Consider the following 21,837-nt stretch of genomic DNA (forward strand, 5'->3'; position numbering starts at 1 on the left):
AGTCTCCTTACTAGGATCTTTTTATGCTTTTCTAAAACATATTTTTGGCAATTTTTTGGCAATACTGAGGATTGTTAGGAAGACAGTCTACCACTTGAGCCACTCTGCCAGTCCCTTTGTGTGTTTGTTATTTTTAATATATGCTCTCATGGCTGGGAAGGTAGCTAAGTGGTAGAGTGCTTGCCTTGCATGTGTGAGGCCCTGGGTTCAATTCCTCAGCACCACATAAGCAGAAAAAGCTAGAAGTGGCACTGTGGCTCAAGTGGTAGAGTGCTAGCCTTGAGCTGAAGAGCTGATGAACAGTGTAGAGGTCCAGAGTTCAGGCCCCACAAATTAAAAAAAAAAAAAAAAAAAAGATATGCTCTCACTTTATGCCCAGTTGGGCCTGAACTGCAATCCTCCTATTTTGTGTTTTCCTTTCACAAGTATGACAGGCATGCACCACTACAATTGCCGTTAGTGTCCCTTGAAGTCTTGAAAACTTTTTTGCTCAGACTGACCTTGAATCACAGTTCCAAGATTTCTGTCTGACAAGTACTAGGCGTAGAGGCATGAGCCACTGCATCAAACTATTTTTTAAAATTTTTATTCATTTTATTGAGGTGTGAGTTTTGTATATTGAATGTATAGCTTAATTTTTATTTAAGTATATATTCATCATGCCACCACCCAGATGATGATATTGTCCTGCACTGTTCAATACAATGGCCATCACCCTTGTGTAGGTATTAAGGGTAGCTAATTGTAGTTGAGATGTACTGTAAGTATAAAATACACTTTGACAACTTAGTACCAAAAACAGTATGAGTGAGCATGTAGTTCAGTGGTAGCATTTGCCTTAAAAACATAACCTCCAAAATCACACACATACACACAGAAAAATCATTGAAATTAACGTCCAATTTCTATCTTTTAAAATACAACTATAGAACATTTTAAATTATATATGTAACCCCATTTTTGTTTTGTACAGCCCTGATGTAGAGCTGTCCCAGCACCCTAGAACTCAGGTTCCTTCTTCATCAGTGCCAACTCTAAAGGTAAACCTTCACCTGTATTATCCTTGATGCACTTGTGCTGCTCTTACCTTTCTTCTGGATCAGATAGTTTTCTCTCAACATTGAATCTGTGAAATTAATTCATGTTGTAGAAGTTTGCTTCTTCACTATTCTGTAATATTCTGTGTAATGAACAGGTAGTGTCTTTTACATGCTCAGTTGCTGATTAACATTGGTGGTGTTTCCAGCTGGGTACAATTTCTATGGGGGAGGCTGGCCCTGGGGTTTAAACTTGGAGCCTGGGTCAGGTCCTTTAGTATTTTTGCTCAAGGGTGGGGATCTACCACTTGAGCCATAACTCCATTTGTGAATTTTTGCTGGTTAAGTGGAGATAAGAGTCTCATGAACTTTTTTGTATGGGCTATCTTTGAATCACGGTCCTCAGATTTCAGGCTTCTGAGTAACTAGGAATACAGGCAAGAGCCACTGGTGCCTGGCTTAGGGGTGTAATTAATAATGCTAAAAATGAACAATGTTGTGCATTTGCCTTGATGTATAGACAATCCACGACAATGGTTTTTAACTGTATTATGGTGTAAATGTGATGTACGTTCAGTACTTTGAATTTTGAACTTTCCCAAGCTGGTGGGTATGTGTTTCTGTACTCGCTCATGATGTGAGGTAACACTAGCCAGCTACAGCAACCAGCCAGCCACGTAGTCATGAAAGAAAATAGCTGGTATTCTACAGTGAATTGTGTTGCTAAGCTACAATGTTGAGGTTAGGTGTATGAAATGCATTTTAAACTTAGAGTATTTTCACTTTACAGTGTATGTTTGTAGGGATGCAATCCTGTCACAAGGCAAAGAGCTTCTGGCACAGCACATGTTTTTGTTGGCATGTCTCCAGAAAGGAATTGCTGGGTCGTGGGACTAATGTGTGTTTTTGCCTTAGCAAAAAGTTTCCTAAGGTAGTCATTACAGCATAACCTTCTATCAGCCATGGGACAAAGTCCTGGCTGTTCTACATCCTTATACATTTGGACATTGTGAGTCCTTTTGAGTTTTGGTTAGTCCAGTAAGGAGATTGCCTCGCTTAGAATGGAAACTAATTTCTATCATTTTCTTCTCTTTACAAAGTAACAGGTGTCCATCCACAAAGAACATACACATAAGCAAAAAAGATTTTAAAATACTCCTCATCTTAAGTCAACTTCTGTGAAGATTTGATATATACCCATCCATACATTTATCATGTGTATATTGATTTAAATGGCATCAGAGTTATATTTTTCCTAACAATTTTACTTTGACCATCTTTCCATGTCTATGAATATTCATGTAGCACGTAACTTTTAAAAGCCAGATAATGTTCCATTGTATGAATGTGACATCATTTAATCAATTCCCCTGGGTCTGGAGCTATTGCCAATTTTCCACTATCATAAACAATATTATTTGTAATGAGTGCCTTGGCCATTAAATCTTAGCTCATGCCCTTAAATTTTGCCAACAGAGGATTGCTTATTCAGAGGATGGTTCACCTGATTTAAAGGCTGCCAGCTGCTTTCCCACCCCAGGCAACTCCCTTCTCAACCTTGAAATAGGGGAGAGCAAGAGAATTCCCTCTAGAATACAGGATTGCTCCTTGACTGGATCCTAAGTGCAGGAGACAAGATCCTTGAGACTGCTTAGTCATCTCTAATGCAAATACACAAGCCACTGGTAGTTTTCTTTGGGCAGACAAGAAGCTGCTGGCCTTCTCAAAGAGATTCTTCCTGAACTAAGCAAAGGGAATGTAGATCTGTGAGCTAACTAATGTCAAATGCTAACCAAGTGTATCTGGTCAATTCAGCTCTACGCAAAGAGATCAGGAAATACTCAAGCAATATAGCTTGGCAGTTGTTAGTTCTGGTATTTCTTGTCCACTGTAGCTTTCATTGGTCTCCTTCCACATATATGGGAAGTTTTCCTCAATGGGAGGGAGAGGTGATACTTTAAAATAAGAGGAAAGATTTCCCCACTCTTTTAGAATAATAGACTTAAGCTTTCTATAGACAGAGGGGCCATGGTGAGCAATTGATAGGACAACTTATGATTCGGGACAAAGTAGAGCTGTTCAAGGGCACAAGTAACATAGACTGGGTAGCCTACATAAGACCTCTGGGGAGGGTCACCTGACTTCAGTAAAACACAAAGGACAAGAAGTGGAGGTATAGCTCAAATGGTAAAGCATCAGCCTTGAGCAAAACAGCCAACTGGGAATTCAAGGCTGAGTTCAAGGTCCATTATTGGTGTATGCGCGCGTGTGCACGCGCGTACACACACACATACACATACTGAACACAAACAAGGGAAGAGAAACAGAAAGAAAACAAGCTACAGGGCTGGGAAGGTGGCTCAGTGGTAGAGCGCTTGCCTTGCATGCCTGAGGCCCTGGGTTCGATTCCTCAGCACCACATAAGCAAAAAGAAAAAAGCCAGAAGTGGTGCTGTGGCTCAAGTGGTAGAGTGCTAGCCTTTAGCTGAAGAGCTGAGGGACAGCGCCCAGGTTCCACGACTGGACCCCCCCCAAAAAAGAAAGAAAATGAGCTACATGGAGAAGGGGCTAAATATGTAGGGTAGCTTTATTATGCAACCTGGTCTCATGAGAGTTAACTCACTCACTCCTTAGTAACTGCATTAATTCCTTCTAGTGGTGAAGCTCCTGACCTAATTATCTTGTACTAGGCCCCACCTATGAAAGATTCTCTCACCTTTCAACATTGCTACACTGGGACCAGGATTCTAGATCCTGAATCTTGTGGGGGAGGCAAGCGACATCCAAAACAATATAAGCTGAAATTTTTTGTACCTTCAATGTGGATAACCCTGTAAGATAGAATGATGATGGAAATAATGCAGACCTGCGCTTCCAGTGTACTAACTTCTAGCCATGTGTAACACTTAAAATATAGCTAATCAGTTGTTATTGGTTTTTTTTGTTCCAGTTCTAGGGCTTGACTCATGCCCTAACCCTTAGCTTTTGTTCAAAGCTGTGCACTATCACTTGAGCCACAGCCTCACTTCTGGCTTTTTATTTTTGGCTGCTTAATTGAAGAGTCTCACAGACCTTTCCTGCCCAGGCTAGCTTTGAACTGTAATCCTCAGATCTTAGCCTCCTTAGAGTCTAGGATTACAGGCTACTGGCACAGAGTTTAAGAATTGACGTTTTATTTGTTTGTTCATTTTATCTTTCATTCATTCATGTATGTGCTAGGAATTAAACTCAAGGCATTGTGTTCCAGAGATACCCCCAGACCATTGTATTTACTTACCTAGCATAGCTCTTGGAAATGCTACCACAAGAAAGAAAGCATCCATCCAGGGTTAGGACTACCTCATGAAACAAAACTTAACCTGTCCTCCAGACTTTCTAAGCTCAGACTTTTACATGGCTACACTACCACTGTTTTAACTGCTGTTGTTTGTTACTGGGACTCGAATTCAGAGCCTTATACGTGCTTGATTTCTTTGCCCATAGCTGGCCCTCTGCCACTTGTAAAATAGACAAGAACTAAATCTATAAGTAAAGAGCTTTTAAAATTTTATGAGACAAGAAAAACTAAAAACTTCAAAACATCCCAGCAGTATCTCTGAATAACAGGGTTTCAGGCTGATCATGCAGTTACAATATCTTGGTGCTGCTCACAGACCATCATGTGTGCCCAGCATGCAGATTGAATGTGGATTTCAGCTCCTGAAGTCACTTCCAAAAGTGCCCCTCTCTGGGTTGCTCACGCCCAGGGCCCTGCTTCCCTAACACCCAGCCATCTCATTAAGATGCTTCCTGTGCAGGCTGAGTTACCACAGGGCCAGGGCTCTGGCAGTTCTGGCTGATCTCAGCATGAGATCTCCCCAAGGCATTGAAGGTGTTCTGGCAATGCCCAATCTGGGAATTAATGCTAGCCTTAAGGAAGCACCATTCTCAGGCCTTTCCAATGTATCTGGAGCTGGGTTTCCTCTGGGTCTGCACTTACAAGGGAGAGGAGAGTACACCTAGCTGGAATATCTGAATTTACAGCTAGCTGGGCCACTGGATCACAGAGGGCCCTTGCAGCCTGAGCCTCAATTTCCCCTGGTGCAAAACAAGTGGGAGAACTATGTGCTCCCCTTGGGCTCCTCTAGCTCTGACATTCCAGGATTCAGCTCATTTCCTCTTTTTAACGTGTGGGCTCAAATACCTATTTTAACTTTATTTGAAAAGTGTTTTGAAGCCCCTGAAGAGCCCTTCTCAGATTTTGTAACCCACAGAGAATAAAGCAAGTATTTCCAATTACTGAAGCCATTTCTCTGTATTCTAAAACGGATTCTGCTCTGCTTACTTGGAGAAAGTACAATGGCACACCATGAAATGGTGAAAGCCACCGGGAAAGTGGTGGCCTGCCCAGGCTCTGGTTTTGCTATATTAATGTCCATTGCTCTTCAATTCAAAAAGAGCCTGTCAGGTTTCCCAGGGCTCTGCCTCCTGTTTCCCCTGGAGACTGTGCTGAGCAGGCTGACTCCAGATACAAAATGAGAAAGCTAGGGGTTAATTTCAGGTTCCTCTGGTCCCAAAATATCCTTCTACCTGTCAGCCACAGAGTATGAACTTTCTCACACTGGTGCATTGCCTTTGAATTAAAGACTTTGCCAGCAACTATTTTTGATTACCCACCATGTGCCTCTCACCATAGGTCCAGAATACCCACTGCCTTTTTTCTGATTTGGGCACCAATATGGGCCAGGGAGGTGTGGGGCAAGCATTAGACTTCATTTTCCTGGACACCCTACCTATTTGATCCAGGGATGAGGATGATATTTGAGGTATGTTGGGAGATGGGGCCTGGTCTTGCTTTTATTAAGCTAGGAAGAGGTGAGTCTGAGAACTTATCCCAGACACACAGAAAGAGAAACAAAAGAAATTGTTCTTCCTAAAATTTTCATTCCTGTAACTACCCCCTTAGAATTTATGTTACCCCACTGTCTTCCTGGCTACATAAGTAAATAGCTTGAACTCAGAGCCTGGGCATTGTCCCTGAGCTGCTTTTGTTCAAGGCTAGTGCACTACCACTTGAGCCACAGCGCCACTTCTAGTTTTTCTGTTTATGTGGTACTGAGGAATCGAACCCAGGGCTTCGCGCATACATTCCCAGCCCTCTAGGAAACTCTTGTTAAAATATTTATCCTGAAAGAATGGCACATGGAACCAGTGATAATGAGTAGGTTTTCACATAAGCTGAGAGAGGTACTTAGAACAGATAGGTTTTGACAAAGAAAATAAAGTAAGGTTATAATAACAACAAAATCCCCTTATACAACTAATATGTATATAAAATGTAAAATAAAAAAAGAAAAGAAAGTAAGGGTATTGCTAAAGAAAGGACATATTAGCCAAGCACTGATAGCTCATGCCTGCAATTCTAGTTACGTGAGAGCTGGAACATCATAATTTGAAATCATCCCTACTACAAAACTCCAAAAGGACTCTACCTCCAATTAACTGGCAGAAATCTATGCTGGTAGAATGGCTCAAAGTTAGAGTGCCAGTCAACCAAGAAAGAGGCCCTGAGTTCAAACCCCAGTATTGCCAGAGAAGGGTAGGACCCTCCTTTTGTACATTCTTGGTGGGAATATAAGATGGTATAGTCATAGTGAGAAATAGTCCCATCGTTCCTGTCAGGGAGACACATGTTTACCACATGAGCCAGCCATTTTACTTCTTAGGTATCTTTCCAAGAAGACTAAAAACATATGTTCACACAAAAATCTGTGCATGAATATTCAGAGCAACATTTTTCATCATAACCAAGTGAAAATAACCCAATTAATCAGTAACTGATGAATGGAGAAACAACCAATGATGTATCTATACCATGTAATATTATTCAGCAATAAGATTGAATAAATACTGATAAATACTACAATATGGTTAATCTTGCTGGTATTATCTGAACAAAAGGAGCCAGTCACAAATGACAACACTTTGCATGATTCCATTTAAAATGTTTTTATTGTTATCATAAGGGTGATGTATAGAGGGGTTACAGTTTCGTAAGTCAGGTAATGAGTATGTTTCTTTGTGGACAATTAATCACACCTTCTTTCGCTATTCCTCAGTTTCCCCCTTCCATTGCTGCCCACAAGTTGCATTATTTTCCACATAGTGTCTACTGAGTACCATGACTGCATTTGTTCACCTTCTGCCCCAGATCAGTTTTCTTAGGTCATAAGTTGCTTGTAATCCTGGTCATTTTATGTTTATATATGAATACATTTTGTGGTTTAACTCTGATTCTCCCTCTGACATCTGTCTTTTAGCTCTTTACCCCATTCTACCCTGAGGCTTCCAAAATCCTTAGAATCCATGGGGTCACTGCCTGGTATAAATAGGAATGGGGACAGATTTGCCTTACAGAGGAACTAGGCTTTTGTTGTTGTTGTTTTTGTTGTTGTTGTTGTTTATGGGGTTTGTACTCTGGGCCTAGGTGCTGTCCCTCAGCTCTTGAGCTCATGGCTACCACTAGAGCCACAGTGCCACTTCTGGTTTTCTCAGTGGTTTATTGGAGATAGGAGTCTCAAATACTTTCCTGACTGGGCTGGCTTTGAACTGTGATCCTCAGAGCTCAGCCCCCTGAATAGCTAGGATTACAGGTGTGAGCCACTGCCCCGGGGCTGGCTTTTTTTTTTTTTTTAACTTGCTTGGGTTATTTTGCTAAAATCCAGTCTTACCAACTCAAAGAGGACAGGCAGCAGTAGACTGAAACTAATTCACAATTTTGTTTAAATTTACTTATCACAGGCAGAAATACTCAATTTCATGGATGGTCCCAATTCCCTGCACTGGGAGCTGACTTCCAGGAAGCAATTATGGAGAACAAAATGTAATGGGTAACAGGGGTGCCTGTGAATTATTCATAATCTGGTAATGATTTTAACCCATTTTTAACACGACCTGCTATTGATGTTAGCTTCTGGAAAGTTCCCAAAGTAAGCAAGATAGAGGTTTCCTTTTCCATGCTTATATAACCATAACCTTCCGGCCTGGTTCCCAAATCACTTGAATAATCAAAATCAAGGAAGCCGTGGGGTACCATTTCTTCCTCCAGTAAAGCGGAGTTTAGGTAGAGGTAGGTAAAAGCTGCTTTTTGTTGTTGTTCTGTTTTAGTGTGTGTGTGTGTGTGTGTGTGTGTGTGTGTGTGTGTGTGTGTGTGTGTGTGTGTGTGTGTGTGTGTGTGTGTGTGTGTGTGTGTGTGTGTGTTAATGCTGATATTAGGCCTTAAACTCTGAGTCTTGCACCATCACTTGGTTTTTTACTCATGGCTGGTGCTCTACCACTTGAACTACACCTCTGCTTTGGCTTTTTGCTGGCTAATTGGAGATAAGAATTGCACAGACTTTTCTGCCCAAGTTGGCTTTGAACCTCTATCCTCAGATCTCAGTCTCTTAAGCACTTACAGTTTACAGGTATGAGCCCGTAATTACCAAGTACTTGAGGACTTCAGTTCACTCATCCATCTCTAGTCTGGTCTGCTAGGGGAGTGGGTGTGGTCTGTTTCCAGCTGAGAAGGCTATGCTATAGTGTTCTGGTTTGAACGTGAATCATCCCCCACAGCCTCATATTTTACGTGCTTGATCCCCAGCTGGTAGAGCCATTTGGGAAGGTTCTGGAAACCAGGAGGTGGGACTTAGCTGGAGGAAGTAGGTAACTGAGAGAGCAGGGTCTCTGGAGGAATCTTCCCTTGTCTCCTTCCTAGCTTTTTGTCTTACTTGCTGTCTGCCTCAAGATGTGAATCTTGCCCACCTCATAGTCTTCCTTCCATGATGCTCTGCCCAAGCACATAGGGAGAGCCAAGCAACCATGGATTGAACCCTCTGAAACTGGGAGCCAAAATAAATCTTCCTTCCAGTTGCTTATGTCAGGTATTTAATGATAGCTATGCAAAAAGTAATTCATTTGTTTTTAATTGTTACATGCATGCACGCATGAATGAGTGAATGATTGTGAGAATGAGTTACTTGTAGCAAGGGAGAGTTAGTTGAGCTAAGTAGTTTGGCCAAGGGGTATCTGGAATGTGCCCTCAGCTTCTCTGTAAAACATAGATTAAGCACCACTTGCTTTGCTGGCCTGGGGAGAGAATTTGAGACTGTAGTAAGTACAGGAAGTGAGAGCTAAAGTCTTCCTGCCTAGTTTCAGCTGTGCAGCTTACTGTGACTGAGTAGGCCAAAGCTTCCTTGGGAGCAATGTTCTCAAACGTGGCTGTGTACTAGAACCCCTGGGAGGCTTTTGAAAATATACATTTCTAGTTTTTCCTTCTAGGGACTCTGACTCAGTAGAATTTCAGCAGGATAGGAATGTAGAATGTTTTTTTAGTTTTGTTTTTCAATTGAGTATAAAATTAGTACCCTTCAGAGTAAAGCTGGATGAATTTTGACAAAGTATGCTCTTGTCTATCCTTCACTCCAGGCAGGATGTAGAACATGAATCCCATCTCCCCTCCACGTCCCCCATCCCCCACTCCTGTACAGAATATTTCCCTTCTTTCATCCCCCTTCCTGCACCACAGATTAGATTTGTTTGTTCTCAAGCATTGTGCCATTTAAATCATATACTGTGCACAGTTCTATGTGCCTGGCTTCTTTTGCTGTTCATGCTGTTTTGGGATTCATCCACATGGTCTCATGTATCATATCAACAATTCATTCATATATGTGTCTGGTGTTGTTAGGGTTTGAACACAGGGGCTCCCACTTGGCTAAACAGACACTCTGCCACTTCAGCCATGCCTGCTCCCTGCCCTTTTCTACTTGTTCCTTTTTTTATATGATCTCTTGCTTTGCTTGGGGCTGACCTTGAACCAAGATACTTGTAACTCTCATGTAGCTAGGGTTACAGGTGTGCATTACCACGTACAACTTTTTGGTGCCCAGCAATTTGGTGAGATGGAGAGTCTTGCTAATTTTTTTCCCAGGGCTAGCCTAGAATTTCAATCCTCCAGATTCCAACTCCTGAGTAGATAGGATTATTACCATCATGATCCCTCATGAGCTATATCTGGCCTTTGTTTTGTTTTGAGGCAAGGAACAGGGAGCATAAAGGTCTATGTAGTGTGAGTGATCCTTCTGACTCTTGAAATTATAGGCTTTAATTCATTTCTTTTTATTGCCAAATAGTATTCTTTCATAGGATTACAAATTAACTTGCTTATGTACATGAACGTTGGAAGGTTGTTTTGGGCATTATGAAGAAAGCAACTGTAAGTAGTTGTCATTTCTTACTAGTAAATACCTACTAGTGGAAGCAAATCCTCCTGCTTCAGCCTCTTGAGTAGCAGGGACTACAGGAATTAGCCACTATGCCTGGCTTCTGTCAAATTATTTTTGAAACCCTTCAAATGTTCTGATAACCAGCCAGTTTCAGGGATTCCTGAGGTAGTGAAAGGTCTGCCTTGATGACTGCATCAAGGATTTGCTGGATGATTGTTTCACTTGCAGGCATCAGAGACAAGTACTTCCACTAGGAAGATTCCTTCTGCTCACTACTGCTTCAGCTGAGGAATCCAGCTTTCCTCTCTTGATTGCCAAATTCTTACCAGAGAAGAGAGTTCCCAGCTGAGGATCCCATGAGTCTCTTAGCTCACATCATGCAAACAGGTCTAGGAACCAGCAGGGGTAAAGAGAACCAGAGGAGGCTGCCAACCTCAGCAGGCTTGCTTAACTTTGAGATTGCACATGAAGGAGGAAGAGGATAACCCTCTTAGAGGCCTTTTCCCATGACCTCCAAAGCTAGGCTTGGCACAGTTTGGATGGGCGTTTTAGGTAGATGACACATAAGTACCGTGTGGGGCCCCTGAAGGTAGAGTAGTGAGCAAGGCCCAATTCAGGCTCAGGACATGGAGTTGGGAGTCTGTAACTATGAGAGAGAGGAAAGAGAATAAGCTATCAAAAGACAGCCATTGTGCTCCAAGGCTCATGCTAACTTGTGGTGTAGGAATTATACATATATTTCTGTTCTGAAGTTTTATTCCCTTTTGGAGACATTATAGTTCACAGCAGAAGTGGAGACATTTGGAAGCTGAAGTTATCCTCAAATGCAGTGTTTGCCAAGGGGTGGACATTCCGTGTGGTCACACATGTGAACTTGATTAAAATAGTATGTGTTTAGTGCATTGGAGAGAAACTACACATTAAATGTGTTTCTTAGTTATACTGAAGCCAGTTATACTGAAGCCAGTTATACTGAAGCCTCCTGAGTAGCTAGGATACCGATGGCCTGTCTTAAACACTGGTTAGGAGCCCTATAGTTCCAAGGCTTCCCTTGACTTTCACGTGCTTCAGATTGAGGAGTGTTTTGTTTAACATGGCACCATACTGTGTTTTTTAGGATATGTATGCTCACATAGGCTCAGGTACTTGATTTGGGTAGAGACTAAAAGTAATGGAATAGGTTGAGGTGGGAGGATGTCCATGCTAAGGTATTCTGGGGAGAGTTCAAACAAATGTAATATCCTTAGTCTGAGCGCAAACAGTGGAAGCTGGTAAGAAATGACTCTGTAGATGGAGCCTAAATTGGTCTTGTGAGTTATGAGGTGTTTCCCATTTGTCATCCCAGACCTTCATTAAAGTCTCCTTACCCAGCAGCCCACTGATAATGGTGACTTGGGTACACTCATGGAGTAGATGGAACTCTATGTGAGGGTAATACAGAGGACCTTCAGGGTTGGGCCTGAGCTTGGGCCCATGCTTCAGGGTGGCCACTTGGAGACAAAAGTGAGACTGTTACGTACAGAAGCAGGAGTCAGGGTGAGGTAAAGTTGCTGAGAACACACACTAGCACGGGTTTCACTTTGTAAAATGCTCTAGACTGTTGGTTTTACCCACCAAAGACAGCTGCTCAGGAACTAGGGAGCTTCCTTGTCTGGTCCCTATGACCCCATTCTTGGCCTCAGCTGAGAGTCCAGTGATGGGAATTTCTGACTTGTATGAATGAGTCTCTTCCTTAGATATGTTGGTCTTAGAATTGCAGACTTCTTGAGGTCAAGCTATATTCCAAGACTGAAAAGTAAGATTCCCAGGATCTACCAGCAACCATGCTTCTGTCTTGTGGGAAAAGCCACGGTGAGGAGGCAGGAGGAAGCTGATATCAGGAGAATCAGTGATGGAGCCCTGTGACTTTCAGGCCTCAGAGCCTCAGCTGCATCCCTGACCAGAACATTTTTTCCCCTAAGCCTATTGAAGTTATGTCTCTGACACTTGCATCTAAATATGCCCAACAGACACCTCGTTCCCCTTCCTCCTACCCCTCATATGTTGTGCCCTACAGGCTAGAAGGGGATTGTTTAAGCAAGGTAAAAAGAAAATGTTTGTTCTGGGGTTGGAACTCCTCAGCTTCTTTGCCTTTACCACTCTTACCAGAAGCCAAAGTTCCATTTGTTTATTGCTTCAATGCCTGATGGCTTTCATCAGTCTGTAATCTCCAAGAAAACGGAAAGTTCCATTCTGTTGTATTGTTACAGAAACGTCTCAGTGCTGGACACTGAGTGCGAGATGTAAGAAATTTGTGTGTCTAAGCTGTCTGCCCAGTGGAGCGTGTGGGTGAGCTGAGTGCAGAGCTGGATGCACAATTCATGCTTCAGAAACCACAGATAAAGAGAGCCAGAGGTCAGGGTGACTATCAGGCTGTTGGGAGAAGTTCAGTACAGAGCACAATGGTTTGAGAAAGAAGCAGAGAATTGAGAGGCAGCAGTAATTAGAAAACATCGGCATTCAGAGCTGCCTGAGGTCAGAGGCGCTGGGTGAGCTGGGATGGGGAGGGTAAGCAGGAAATGAGGATGGAGGTCCTGCAGTGCAGGGCTAAGGTAATTGGACAGAGACCAGCTGCTAGTTGCCATGGTAACAGCCAATCAGTGGGACTGCTCTTGTGGCAAGGAGTAAAGGTTTCTAAAGAAGGGGCTAAAAATGCTGCCTTTGTTCCCACTTTGAGCAAGTTGCCATCAAATCCCTGTGGGGGTAATGCAGTTTGGGGACAGAGCCAATAGCTACTGGTCACTGTGGCTGAGAAGAAGCCACATGAGGACCCAGGGCACTGGCTGGGGCTGGAGGTGGAGAACCTACATATGTCGTTCTAGGTAGCTAATTTATGCGGTGGCTGATCGCTTGGGTTTTAGCATAGACATGTGCAGGGTTCAGATTATAGCTGGGTCTCTTAGCTGTGTGACCTGAGGAATGATCAAGCCTGTTTCTTCACACATTAGGAGTCATTAGTAATATCTCTTTAGTGTGGTGGATAGAAGAATCGACAGAAAGGATGCATGCTATACACTCACTTTCATGGAGTAGATGCTGTTGCCATAATTTTGACAAATGACAGTAGTTGTCCCAAGTGTTCTTGGCTTCTGGGGGGGTGGGGGAGCCAGATTTTGCTTCTTTAGAGGCACCAAAAACGGTAGTTCACAGAGGCTCAAAAGCTCCCAAGAAGTAAAGAGTGAGACTAATGAAGTGAAATCTAAAAAGAAACTAGTCTAAGGCTGTCTTGAGAGCTGTGATAGATCAGAGACTCCTTTTATTCTTCTACTCTGTTGGTGGTCCTGGACAGAATACAGAGATGAAGCCATACCTTCCCTCTTCTTCCATAGTGGGAGAGCAAAACAGAGGAAATGTTTCCTCAGGTGTTCAAGGAGGAAGTGAGATAAGGGTGGAAGGGCAAAGGAGAGCCCTTAACAACTAGGACAGGCCAGCAGCAGACAGCACAGAGGGCACAGCTGTGGACTGGTCACTCTCACCCTCCCCAGTCAGAAGTACCAAGAGATACAGACATCTCTATTTGGACTCTGGTGCAGTCCTCTGTTGCTATGGCAACTCAGTGGGCTGTGTGGTGGGCAGAAGGCGGCAGCAGCTGGGTAGAAATCAGCTGGGTAGGAGGCAGCAGCTCTGCCCTTTGCTGTGGCCACCATAGCATTTCTTTTTTCTTTTTCTTTTTTCTGGTCCTGGGCCTTGAAACTCTGGGCTTGGGCGCTGTCCCTAAGCTCCTTTAGCTCAAAGCTAGTACTACCACTTGTGCTACAGCACCACTTCTGGCTTTTTCTGTGATTAATTGTAGATAAGAGTCTCATGGACTTTCCTGCCTCCAGAGTAGCTAGGATTACTGGTGTGAGCCACTAGTGCAGGGCCCATCAAAGGATTTCTGAAAGGAGTAGGCCTGAGGGGAGGGGAGGTATCCCTTTGACATCTCAGGAGTCAATGCAGAAAGTCCCTGGGTTTCAGGGCCTTCTTGGTTCCTGGCTCAGATCTACATCCCATTCACAATGAGGAAATAGACTTCTGTCCAGAGGAAGTGCTTTGGGACCCCCATGTTGGAGTATATCTTCAGATGCCATGTTCACTTGGGGTTTGCCCTTCATTTTCCTCATTGACTCAAGTCTTTTCTTTTTTCCTCACTCATTAAGTAGGTATATATGGTGCAAGGTGCTGGCTCAGAGCACTGAGTGAGACAGACAAGGCTTGTGCATAAAGTCTTGTGGGGGAGAAGGCAGTAAATGAATAAATCCATAAAGTCTGAAGAAAACACACAGGGCTGGAGAACCTGGAGAGAGTGTTAAGCCAATTTGGATGGGCGGCCAGGGAATGTCCTGAGGATGGCAGCGACGGCAGGTGAGGAGTGATGGGGAAGAGCAATGTAAAGGACAGAGTACTGCTTGTTACATGTAGGGGATGAGGAGGCACATTGAGGGCAGCAGAAGCTGGATCTAGAGAATCAAGGGTGAGACCTGGAGAGCTTTGGCAGCCTTGCCTTGGAGTCTGGCAAAATTCTAAGACTCTCCAAATCATAGAGAATTTGCAAATACACCCCGCAGGCTTGCTGTGGGCCTGTATGTGGTGGATAAGGGAAAGGATGATTCCCAAGTGTTTGATTTGAACTTTGTGTAGGTGGAAGTGCCTCCTGTGAAGGGCGGGCAAGCTGTATTCCAAGAGGGTTTACTTATACTGCCTATCAGCTCCGGCTTGAAGAAACACTTTTAGTTGGCCAAGAGCCTCTTCATGTTCACCAGGGAACCTCTGAGAACTGGTCTCATTCTAAAGAGTCAAGCACCATGTCTAAAGAGTTGAACCAAAAGGAAGTTTCCATGAACATGTAGTTCATATCTGCAAATCCCAGCACTTCGGAGGCTGAGGCAGGAGGCTGATGAATTTGAGGCCAGCTTGGGCTACATAGTGAGTTCTGTAAGTAAATAAACAGGGAAAGAAGGAAGGAAGGAAGGAAGGAAGGAAGGAAGGAAGGAAGGAAGGAAGGAAGGAAGGAAGGAAGGAAGGAATCAAGGAAGGAAAGGAGGGAGGGAGTAGGGAAGGGAGAAAAGGATGAAAGAATGAGAGTTGCTGGATTGCCTAGGCATAGGGGCAGGGAGCCTTTATTCTTCCAAGGGCCATTTGGCATGTGATATTAGTTGGTATTTATATTTATGTTGCTATGATAAAAGCTCCCAGGTTATTGAATTTCAAGTCCACTATTGAATTGCCAAGGTCTAAAGGCCATTCCCATCCCTGTCAGGTGATGGCAGGACCCTCTTAGGGCACCTCTTAGATGACCACTTTGATGCATCATTTCCTAAGGTGAAAGTAGAGATCTCTAAGACATAAGACCTAACTTACTGAAATCATGGTTTTAGTCCCCAGGACCTAAGTTTGGGAATTACAAGTTAGGTCTAGACACTCATCCCTATATGCCAAATAAAGAGACTTGATGAAATGCAGAGAAAGGAGGTTTTTTTTTTCCATAGCAGCCATGGGAAGACAGCACTTCAATATATGTCTTCTGGGGATACAGACATTGGCTTCACGTTAAATAGGGGAAATTAGGGGTAGGGAGTGAGAAAAGTATGCATCATTGAAAGTCTCAAGCCAAAGGTATGGGCTGGTTGAGTATTAGCTCAGTCTTTGTCTACAGAGGAATTTCAGAGAAGTTATCATTTTTACCACTGGAAATGAATAGGAACAGGTTGTCTAGCAGGTGGTTTCTGAGTTTTGGTTTTTTTTAAGACTATAAATATATAGCATTGCTTGTTTGAGGGGTGGTTTTCCCCATTACAAGATGCTTATCCTGTTTTTCCTGGAGCCCATGGTGGTTGTAAAGTGACTGTAGCAGAGAATAACCCAGATCAGAGAGCACAGATACCAAGTGGCAAGAGTGGGGGAGTGTGTCCAGATTTTAGTTAATTCACAAGGCCAAGGAAAAGCATTGCTTGGGGTTGCCTTTTACATTACTGTCTGCCAGGTCCTGTGCTCAATGCTCAAACATAATCTCTGTTACATGGTAAAAACTGGAGCTGAGGGAGGTTCACTTTCAAAGGTCACACAAGCAGCAAGCAGCTGAGCCCCAAACTTAAACAGATGGAACTTGTTCAGAACTCTGCAGTTCAATTGCTGGATCAAATAAAGCCATAGGAATTTAGGAACTGCTCACTGGGAAATGGAGGAGATGGGAGGTGGCAATCTAGTAGGCTGTCACAGGCCAGGACTTGCCACTGCCCCTTCTTTTTCTACAAACCTCATGAAACTGATAGGCAGTACTTAGCCATGAGTGATGTGAAATGCAGAGGGCACCTAAGATGGAGGATAAGGTGAAAGGGATAAGCCAGATGCTGGCAGCTTGCACCTGTAGTCCTAGTTACTTTTAGCAGGCTAAGATCTGAGGTTCAAAGCCAGCTTAGACAGACAAGTCTGAGAGACTCATATCTAGTTAATCAGCAAAAGGCTGGAAGTAGAGCTGTAATTCAAGTGATAGAGTGAGAAAGTAGAACAAGTTCAAGGCCCTGAGTTCAAGCCCCAGTTCAGATATGCGTGCATGTGCCAGCAAGCACACACACACACACACACACACACACAACACACACACACACACACACATACACACACACACACACACACACACACACACACACACACAACTATCACACAGAGAGAGCTTCTCAACTTACAAGAGACTGGCCAGCCTAAATGTCATAAAATGTCACAAAATGCTTTTTTTTTTTTACTATTCCATCCACCTCAAGGATTAATGATAGGCTTCATTCCAGCCTAAGGTGGGTGAACAAATAGTTTTTAAAGCAAAAGATGTTTAGCTTACTTACCTTTGCCAGTAAAACTGTGGCATATAAGTCAAATGTTAACTCAGTAAACCTCCCCATCCCTGGGACAGTGACTACCCTATGTGTTGGTCCTGGAAAGGGACTTAATGTTACAGAGCCATTCTCTCCTGCAGTCACTAGGCAGCCATCTTGGAATCTAGGAAGGGCTGGATGCTGGCTGCCATGCATCAGTGACTCATTATAATAAAACCCCACCTGACCAATCTGAGACCATGGACATGAGACCTCTGAACCTGCCAGTGACTTACAAGTGTTTTAACTATACATGCATTCTCTTTCCCTGCCCCCAACTCTCTCTATTTAACATAAGGCCAGTGTTTGTAATCCTGATGACAGGAAAGGGGGAATGTGGAAATGGCTGACATGGGCTGAAGTGCCATCTTCCCAAAGCACATCTAGGCCACATGTCATCTTTTTCCACCATATTTCTGATAAAACTTTCCTATCCTTTTTACCATGGTTTCATCTTACTTGAATTTTTTACCTGCTGGATGCTAGGATTGAGGTTGATTATCTGAGCCAAACTTCTGGTAACAAACCATCAGTATTTAGCACAATTAGCAAGGAATGGTGGCAAGAAAACAAAGATGCCAATACTCAGTTTCAAGGGCAAGAAGTAGTGGCCAGCAGTGACCAGGACACAATTCTGGGGTCATAGAAATGCTGGTCTTACTGGTCTGGTGAAGTGGAGAAAGACACTCTTTTGTTTGAATGTAGAAAGAAAGGGTAGTTTTCCAAGGCTGGAGGACTTGAGGAAATCAAGTTACTTTTGGTTTTATTACATCACAAATCAAGGGGCAGAGCATCTCAAATGACTCTCAATGGGATGAGCCTGTCTGTCCAAGTCTATAATTAACCATTAGCAGTTTACCAGAGATGGCAGCCTCCTGGAGTCCAGTAGAGCAAATATCCACTTTTGTATAGCATTGCTCCACCACAATTCCTATCTACAGTCTTGTTAAGTAGATTTATAAAGAGTATGTGAGAGCTTTTTACAAATCCTGGAAGCTTTTTATAAATCCCAAGTGAGGAGGGACCTATTCTCTGGACTACTACTCTTTGGGCTCTATTCTTTGCCCCCTTAACCCCTGACCACAGCAGAGATGGTGCCTTATTTATTGTTTAGAGCCTGCCATTACCCTCTGCATCTTTAGGCTTCCCTAGCCTTGTGAATACTGACATCAGTTATGTGGGGGGTTTTTAAATCACAATTTTCAAAGGCAAGATCATAGTCCTTTATAATTTACTATGTTCATGCCTATTGGGGACCCTGGAACTGTCTTTTTTGGAGAATCATTTTCTTACAATTTTAAGTGTGCATACCTTTTACCTCAAAATCCTTTATTTTACAAAAATTATCTTTGCATAGTTTTACACACACACACACACACACACACACACACACACACACAGAGAGAGAGAGAGAGAGAGAGAGAGAGAGAATATTGTATGTAATAACAAAAGTTAGAAGCAACCAAAATATCCACCAAGAGGAAAATCCTTAAAATAGTACATCCATGAACTAGACTAGAAATATAGAAAGAAGGAGGACATGAAGAACTAAGTAGATCTACATATGTTGAGTGGATAAGGCCGAGACAAAATGTTAAATGAAGAAAACAATTTGTAGAGTATATATAATGGTGCTCCTATGTAGAAAAACAGAACAAAAACAATATCCCTATAAAACAAAAGGTTCAAAACACACCAAATACCAAATTGGCTATAGTCAATGTTTGAAGTAGAGAGTAGTTTGGATATGCAAGTAGAATTTTACTTTATTGTTTAATCATTTATCCAGCAAGAATACGTTTGAATATTTCCTCTGTAATGAAAATTTTTTTTCTGTATCTGGAGTTTGAATGCAAAGCCTTGTGCTTGCTAGACAAGTACTCTACTACTTGAATCATGCCTCCAGCTCTTTTTGCTTTCACTTACTTTTCCTATAGGTTTGAATTTGCCCAACCATTCTTGGGTAGCAAGAATGTACATGTCCTACATCTCTTGCATAGTTGGGATTACAGATACTCATCATCATGCCTAGTTCATGGCATTTTTTTTTTGTTTTGTTTTAACAAAGAACTTTTTAATCTTTTATTTTTTATTATTTTTAAATAGTTGTACAAAGGGGTTTCAATTCAACATGTCATTATGAGTATAATGCATCTCTCCCTATACCCTCTAGCTTGTTTTGAGATAGGGACATTTTGCTTAAGTTAGCCTCAAACCATGGTGCTCTAATCTCAGCCTCTTGAGTCACTGGATAATGATACCCTGACATAAGCCCACCACTCTTGGCTAAAAAAAGTTATTAAGCTCTGAAAATAAGTAAGTATCCCTGAGAAATGTACTCAAGAAGGCTGGTACTGACCTACCTACCCTATCCTGCCTGCCTTCTGCTGCTGGCTCCTGCTCAACCTGAGTAGATATAGTTCTAGCCTGAGTCAGGTTGTTTCCATTTAGAAAGTCCTTCAGTGCTTTAAAAACAAAATTTCTCTCTCACACACAAACATAATATACTGCCACACAAACACACTCACCCCTAAACACATACACACATACACATACACACACTACTCTACCTTAGTTTACACAACAGTAATGACGAACAAAACTGGGCCTCTGAATGAACTGCCTAGTGAAGGAACAAGGTGGAAAAATTTTGAGCTACATTGTGAATAGAATCCCACACCAGAATAAAAATAAAAACCACAGGCATCAGGTCTGTGTATGCACAGGCCATTTTCAGAAAGTAGTAACAGTGATGGCTCTGTAAAGGGCCCTGGGGTGGCAAGGAGGCTTTGTCACAGGCACTCTTGTTCCTCTGGAAACTTGAAATACCTTGTGCTTCCTAGAGCAAGTGACATTTTTCTTTTTTGTTATTTGTAAAATAACCTAGTTTTCATTTTTTGGTAGTACTGGGACTTGAACTTGTGGCCTCCCACTTGCACAGCAGGTACTCTACCATTAGTGCCTGTTTTTTTTGTTTGTTTTTTTGTTTGTTTTTGTTGGTTGTGAGGCTTGAATTCTGGGCCTGGGCGCTGTTCCTCACCTCTTCAGCTCAAGGCAAGCACTCTACCACTTGAGCCACTGCACCACTTCTGGTTTCTTGGTGGTTTTTTGGAGATAAGATTCTCACAGACTTTCCTGCTCTGGCTGGTTTTGAACTGTGATCCTCAAATCTCAGCCTCCTGAGTAGCTAGGCATGAGCCACCAGCGCCCTACTTAGCTCCTGTTTTTTGTTTTGTTTTGTTTTGGGTTTTTTTTTGCTTATTATTTTGAAGAGTCTTTTCTAGCTTAAACTTTTCTGCCTGGACTAGCTACAAACCTAGATCCTCCAGATCTCAGCCTCCAGAAGATTTAGGATTACAGACATGAGCCACTGGCATTTGGCCAAAAATATAAATAACTTGTTTTTAATGCATTGCTCTTCTAAGAGTCCTATCAGAAAGAGCCCTTTAAATATGGGACTGGACTAAGCAGGATGGGTGAGGACTGTAATAGAAGCTACTTGAGAGACTAAGATTCAAAAACTTGAGGTTCAAAGCCAGTCTAAACAAAAAGTGTGAGACCCCATTTCATCCAATAAAAGAAGTTAGGTACAGTGCTATACCGCCTGTCATCCCAGCTAAGCAGGAAGTATAAATAGGAGGATGGCAATCCAGGCTAGCCTGGACAAAAAGTGAGACTCTATAAACAAACAAAAACTCATAAAGCTTTCTGTGACTCAAGTAGCAAATTACCTGCGTGGCAACCTTAAAGCCACGAGTTCAAGCCCTAGTAACACCAATAATAAATACATAGTTGGCAGAAGATCTCCTTGACATGAGTAAGGGGAGGGGCACTGCTAGGATGATACTGATGCAGTGAGCTACTTTCCAGCTGAATTCACTTGAGATATTCTTTTAACCATCCACAAATTACCCTTCCTTAGGCCGTGACTCAGCACCCTTGCAGGTATCTCTCATCTCTCAGCTTCCGTTCAGTTCTCTTAGAATGATGGATACCTACTTATTATTTCTCTATAGTTGGTTCATACCGTAAGAGGTGTCTGTTTTTTGTGGAAGAACAGTGACTCCTTACTTAGGTCCAGAAATTAACTAGGAGTAAGATGAAAGCTAGTCAGAAGCACATCCTCCGCCTCCCTCCCTCACCTTTGCATCTGTGTCCTTTGATCTGCGCCATTATGAGCCATTCTCTCCTGCAGTCAGTTTATAATCACCTTGAGCTTTAAGAAAGACAGGATTTTCCAGTGACCATGTTGTGACACAAAGCAAACTGACCCACAGACAGGCAATTCCTTTTTACTGTCTTGCGGCAAAAGATGAAACTGGGGGCTGGGAAGATGTCTCAGTGGTAGAGCACTTGCCTTGCATGTATTAGGCCCTTGGTTTGATTCCTCAGCATCACATAAGCAGAAAAAGCTGGAAGTGGCACTGTGGCTCAAGTGGTAGAACATTAGTCTTGAGCTGAAGAGCTGAGGGATAGTGCCCAGGCCCAGAGTTCAGGCCCCATGACCGACCCCCCGAAAAAAGATGAAACTGCCCTGCCCCTAAAGGAAGGGAACATCCAAAAACCCAGGTCAGATCACAGATCTTCCAAACCCCAGTGATCAGGCAATAATGAGTGACTTGTTCCCTCTCCCCTCAAGTGATGAAGCAGTAAATTTTCCTGTATTCCT

At 42.8% G+C, this 21,837-nt stretch overlaps 1 long non-coding RNA gene across 3 annotated transcripts in view; it reads left to right on the plus strand.

Moving 5' to 3' along the window:
- Positions 1-21,837, plus strand: part of LOC138837456 (uncharacterized) — a 59,033-nt gene that overhangs the window by 17,721 nt on the left and 19,475 nt on the right. For all 3 annotated transcript variants that reach the window (XR_011375318.1, XR_011375317.1, XR_011375316.1), the window contains one exon: positions 974-1,040. This is a non-coding gene — a long non-coding RNA (uncharacterized lncRNA). The remainder of the gene's footprint in view (positions 1-973; positions 1,041-21,837) is intronic.

This window comes from Dipodomys merriami, unplaced genomic scaffold (genome assembly GCF_024711535.1).
Source record: "Dipodomys merriami isolate MVZ:Mamm:240054 unplaced genomic scaffold, mDipMer1.0.p SCAF_27, whole genome shotgun sequence".
In the NCBI taxonomy this organism is placed as follows: Eukaryota; Metazoa; Chordata; class Mammalia; order Rodentia; family Heteromyidae; genus Dipodomys; species Dipodomys merriami.